The sequence below is a fragment of the Diplotaxodon limnothrissa genome, linkage group LG7 (genome assembly GCF_057381915.1).
Source record: "Diplotaxodon limnothrissa isolate DT_005_m linkage group LG7, D_limnothrissa_male_GT1.1, whole genome shotgun sequence".
Lineage (NCBI taxonomy): Eukaryota > Metazoa > Chordata > Actinopteri > Cichliformes > Cichlidae > Diplotaxodon > Diplotaxodon limnothrissa.
Genome location: NC_140602.1, coordinates 52,967,064 through 52,973,367, shown reverse-complemented (window position 1 = coordinate 52,973,367; position 6,304 = coordinate 52,967,064).

Below are 6,304 nucleotides of genomic sequence, written 5' to 3'. Positions count from 1 at the left end.
ACAAAAGGATGCTAATGGCTATTCTACAAACATCTTTGTGCTATAGCCATTCACATACCCTCGACACAGCTGGAAGAGAAAAGACATTCAGACTAGGTTTTGTTTGTTTCACATGGGGTCAGAAATACCTGGCAGAGAGTAATTTTCCCCCCTCTCCTTAGCTGAAGGAGGATTTTGACATTTTGATGTTTAGACTTTTCATCCTTCAACTGTTAATGGCTTTTGAAAGCAGAAACAGCTCTGTCAGTGGCTCAGCAATTATGAAATGATGGCTTGAGCTGTGATTTCATAGCAAATTACTGCAGGACATCAGTATTCAGACACTTTAATGCGCCTGTCTCTGTGATTGCTCAGATTTTGCTCCTACGTTATGCATTTATCAGTGTAATCAGTTGCCGCAGGAAGCGTAAAGGTGTAGGAGATGTTTCTTTTATTTGATTTTGTAGCTGATGAACAAGTGCAGCACCTAATAACATTTGCTCTTCAGAGTTCCTCAGTTTCCTTTGTTATCATGATTTCCATCTGCAAAGTCATTTCTCTGATTGGCTGTGCGATCTTTTAATCAGGCAAGGGAGGGAGAAGCAAAGAAGTAAATAAAAGGTTGTCCCTTCCTGCAGTAACAGTGCCCTTGACGTCTTTCTCCCTGTGGCCTGAGTGAGGGCAGTCAACCCCAACGAAACCCCTGCATCTGTTCATCCTCGGCTACATGCAGACGCACACGCTGTCAATTGATCTTTAGCTGAGAGTCTCCTCTGAATTGATTTGAATAATGATTAGGGCTTTTTGCAAGGTTTCTGTTCCTTTTTTACATTTTAAGGACTGATAAAGAGCGGCACTTTAGCTTAGTCTGCAAAAAGAGGTCGCGCCTTTTCACACTTTTTTCACACTTTAAATGTGAATACCCTTTAAATGTTAAAAAATATATTCCCCCCCCCCCCCCCCCGCCATATTTTTGAACTGAACAGGCATGACTCACTAAAATGAATAAAAGATGCTTAATTATGATGTGTGGAATGAGAGGTTGCTTTTGTCATAGACATTCGTTGTCATTTAGACGTAGGGTATCCGAGTTAGACGTTTTTTGGCAAGTCTTTAGGAAGTTAGAAGAGTTGAGGATAAACCAGACAACATGTCCACAATCCAACACTTTGGTAGGTGACCTCAGGAAAAGTGCTTGATGCTTTAGCAGTTCTTGTTTGCACATCACTGTCACTGCAGTTGTGCTCTCTCAAGCATGAGCCCCAATTTGTGAAGTGAGTAGCTTGTTCAAGGATACTTGATTTGAGCTTTATATTTAAGAGTCCCTGTTCTTTGTTGGTGTGCATTACTTCTGTGTTTGGCTTGATTACTTCCTGGGCATATCTGTCTATTCCCTTAAGAAAACATGAATATTGCTTTTTATTCAAGTCAACTACCGTACATAAAAATGCTTTTAACGAAACAGTAGATAGACTTTGCCTCTTAAATGAAAACTGATAAATTAAGAATCTACAGCCTCACTTTCGTATTTCTGAGGCAGAACCCTGAAGTTATACAGGGAGTGCAGAATTATTAGGCAAGTTGTATTTTTGAGGAATAATTTTATTATTGAACAACAACCATGTTCTCAATGAACCCAAAAAAACTCATTAATATCAAAGCTGAATGTTTTTGGAAGTAGTTTTTAGTTTGTTTTTAGTTTTAGCTATTTTAGGGGGATATTGTGTGTGCAGGTGACTATTACTGTGCATAATTATTAGGCAACTTAACAAAAAACAAATATATACCCATTTCAATTATTTATTTTTACCAGTGAAACCAATATAACATCTCCACATTCACAAATATACATTTCTGACATTCAAAAACAAAACAAAACAAAAACAAATCAGCGACCAATATAGCCACCTTTCTTTGCAAGGACACTCAAAAGCCTGCCATCCATGGATTCTGTCAGTGTTTTGATCTGTTCACCATCAACATTGCGTGCAGCAGCAACCACAGCCTCCCAGACACTGTTCAGAGAGGTGTACTGTTTTCCCTCCTTGTAAATCTCACATTTGATGATGGACCACAGGTTCTCAATGGGGTTCAGATCAGGTGAACGAGGTGGCCATGTCATTAGTTTTTCTTCTTTTATACCCTTTCTTGCCAGCCACGCTGTGGAGTACTTGGACGCGTGTGATGGAGCATTGTCCTGCATGGAAATCATGTTTTTCTTGAAGGATGCAGACTTCTTCCTGTACCACTGCTTGAAGAAGGTGTCTTCCAGAAACTGGCAGTAGGACTGGGAGTTGAGCTTGACTCCATCCTCAACCCGAAAAGGCCCCACAAGCTCATCTTTGATGATACCAGCCCAAACCAGTACTCCACCTCCACCTTGCTGGCGTCTGAGTCGGACTGGAGCTCTCTGCCCTTTACCAATCCAGCCACGGGCCCATCCATCTGGCCCATCAAGACTCACTCTCATTTCATCAGTCCATAAAACCTTAGAAAAATCAGTCTTGAGATATTTCTTGGCCCAGTCTTGACGTTTCAGCTTGTGTGTCTTGTTCAGTGGTGGTCGTCTTTCAGCCTTTCTTACCTTGGCCATGTCTCTGAGTATTGCACACCACTCCAGTGATGTTGCAGCTCTGAAATATGGCCAAACTGGTGGCAAGTGGCATCTTGGCAGCTGCACGCTTGACTTTTCTCAGTTCATGGGCAGTTATTTTGCGCCTTGGTTTTTCCACACGCTTCTTGCGACCCTGTTGACTATTTTGAATGAAACGCTTGATTGTTCGATGATCACGCTTCAGAAGCTTTGCAATTTTGAGACTGCTGCATCCCTCTGCAAGATATCTCACTATTTTTGACTTTTCTGAGCCTGTCAAGTCCTTCTTTTGACCCATTTTGCCAAAGGAAAGGACATTGCCTAATAATTATGCACCTGATATAGGGTGTTGATGTCATTAGACCACACCCCTTCTCATTACAGAGATGCACGTCATCTAATATGCTTAATTGGTAGTAGGCTTTCGAGCCTATACAGCTTGGAGTAAGACAACATGCATGAAGAGGATGATGTGGACAAAATACTCATTTGCCTAATAATTCTGCACTCCCTGTATGGATCCGTAAGCATCGAAAGATCCACTTTGGCCTTCAAAGTGTCAAATATATCATCGCAGGATGAACACGGGGCTCAGTGAAAACATGTGGGTACCCTCCACACATACACTGGAGTTACACCAGTTAAACTGGAGTCCTTCAGGTGTTTTTCTAACAAACCTAAAGTAATACAGTGGGGCAAAAAAGTATTTAGTCAGCCACCGATTGTTCAAGTTCCCCCACTTAAAATGATGACAGAGGTCAGTAATTTGCACCAGAGGTACACTTCAACTGTGAGAGACAGAATGTGAAAAAAAAATCCATGAATTCACATGGTAGGATTTGTAAAGAATTTATACGTAAATCAGGGTGGAAAATAAGTATTTGGTCACCTCAAACAAGGAAAATCTCTGGCTCTCACAGACCTGTAACGTCTTCTGTAAGAAGCTTTTCTGTCCCCCACTCGTTACCTGTATGAATGGCACCTGTTTGAACTCATCATCTGTATAAAAGACACCTGTCCACAGCCTCAAACAGTCAGACTCCAAACTCCGCCATGGCCAAGACCAAAGAGCTTTCGAAGGACACCAGGAAAAGTATTGTAGACCTGCACCAGACTGGGAAGAGTGAATCTACAATAGGCAAGCAGCTTGGTGTGAAAAAATCAACTGTGGGAGCAATCATCAGAAAATGGAAGACATACAAGACCACTGATAATCTCCCTCGATCTGGGGCTCCACGCAAGATCTCATCCCGTGGGGTCAAAATGATCATGAGAACGGTGAGCAAAGATCCCAGAACCACACGGGGGGACCTGGTGAATGACCTGCAGAGAGCTGGGACCAAAGTAACAAAGGTCACCATCAGTAACACACTACAACGGCAGGGAATCAAATCCCGCAGTGCCAGACGTGTTCCGCTGCTGCAGCCAGTGCATGTCCAGGCCCGTCTGAAGTTTGCCAGAGAGCACATGGATGATACAGCAGAGGATTGGGAGAATGTCATGTGGTCAGATGACACCAAAGTAGAACTTTTTGGTATAAACTCAACTCGTCGTGTTTGGAGGAAGAAGAATACTGAGTTGCATCCCAAGAACACCATACCTACTGTGAAGCATGGGGGTGGAAACATCATGCTATGGGGCTGTTTTTCTGCCAAGGGGACAGGACGACTGATCCGTGTTAAGGACAGAATGAATGGGGCCATGTATCGTGAGATTTTGAGCCAAAACCTCCTTCCATCAGTGAGAACTTTGAAGATGAAACGAGGCTGGGTCTTCCAACATGACAATGATCCAAAACACACCGCCCGGGCAACAAAGGAGTGGCTCCGTAAGAAGCATTTGAAAGTCCTGGAGTGGCCTAGCCAGTCTCCAGACCTCAACCCCATAGAAAATCTGTGGCGGGAGTTGAAAGTCCGTGTTGCTCGGCGACAGCCCCAAAACATCACTGCTCTCGAGAAGATCTGCATGGAGGAATGGGCCAAAATACCAGCTACTGTGTGTGCAAACCTGGTAAAGACCTATAGTAAACGTTTGACCTCTGTTATTGCCAACAAAGGTTATGTTACAAAGTATTGAGTTGTATTTTTGTTATTGACCAAATACTTATTTTCCACCCTGATTTACGAATAAATTCTTTACAAATCCTACCATGTGGATTCATGGATTTTTTTTTCACATTCTGTCTCTCACAGTTGAAGTGTACCTCTGGTGCAAATTACTGACCTCTGTCATCATTTTAGGTGGGGGGACTTGCACAATCGGTGGCTGACTAAATACTTTTTTGCCCCACTGTATATCACTGACTACACATCCATGCTTTCCCCTTGATCCACAGGCATGTCCACAAGCAAAACACTAGCAAATGCTAATCCCAGAAGGATAGTCTATCCAGTGCTGGGTTTTATTTCCTGTTTCTGTGACCAGTTTAACCAGTAAATGAGAAATAACAAGACTGTACTAGGACATTTGAATATTTTTAACAAATTAGGGCATGAACAGAATAATAATAATGGATTGGATTTATATAGCGCTTTTTTTCTAGGCACCCAAAGCGCTTTACAATGCCACTATTCATTCACTCTCACATTCATACACTGGTGGAGGAAAGCTACAGTTGTAGCCACAGCTGCCCCAGGGGCATACTGACAGAAGCGAGGCTGCCATATCGCGCCATCGGCCCCTCTGGCCAACACCAGTAGGCAAGTAGGGTAAAGTGTCTTGCCCAAGGACACAACAACCAGGACAGAGAGCCCAGGGATCGAACCGGCGACCTTCCGGTTACAGATGCGATTCCCAACCCCCTGAGCCACGGTCGACCCAAAGAACCTAACGAACCTTTAGAGTTGTTCGTGGTGTCTGGCATTAGAGTGTTGGGATGTTTTACAACAGTTGATGCCGTGTGGCTGGGATATTGCTCTGCTGGGGGAGGAAAATTTGTCCCTTCGTTATAAACTCCATTATCATGTTGGATTTTGACTCTGACTCACTCACAAAAGGCCCTGCTTTGAGCTGCCATGCCCACTGAAATAAAAGATCATCTCCAAATTTGTTGCTTTATCGTTACACTGTAACCACGTGAGACTGAAGGATAATACTGGCAAAGGTTAAAGGTAACACCAGTGAGATGCTATTGTTATGTAATAACACGGAATATGTTTAATTGTTAGGAAAAAGAAAATAAATACATTTTAAGACATTTGTCCATTCAAAATGTGACATTTTGTTATGTCGCATTATCATTTGTTGTTTCATTATGAAAGTACCATCATCTCAGCTCCGGTGGAAAGGCAATTTTCACATAGCACCCAATTGGAATGAGAGAGGCACAATTACTGTTATGCTCTGGAGGACAATTCTCTTCTCCAGATTGGAAAATATTATTATTTGACACATTTAATTATGCCGTAAACATGCAGAATGAAGATGCATGCGTACTGTTTATCAGATCTGCTGTGTCCGTGTTAGTTTCTAGTGGAAACTAGTCTCCGACTGACTTGCTTTCATAAGCCATGGCTGATGTGTGAATGCTTTTACGTTTTTGGATGCATATAACTTTGGGGTAAGATGATAACTTCTGCCCTGTAGTTTGTGTGCTGTCTCTGCAAAACTGGATTCAAAACAGATATCATAGTAAATGTGCATACAACTGTAATTAACTTAAACAGATTAGTTATTTAGCGTACCACAAGGTGCTTTATATTGTGCTTTATAATGTAAGGTAAAGACCCTACA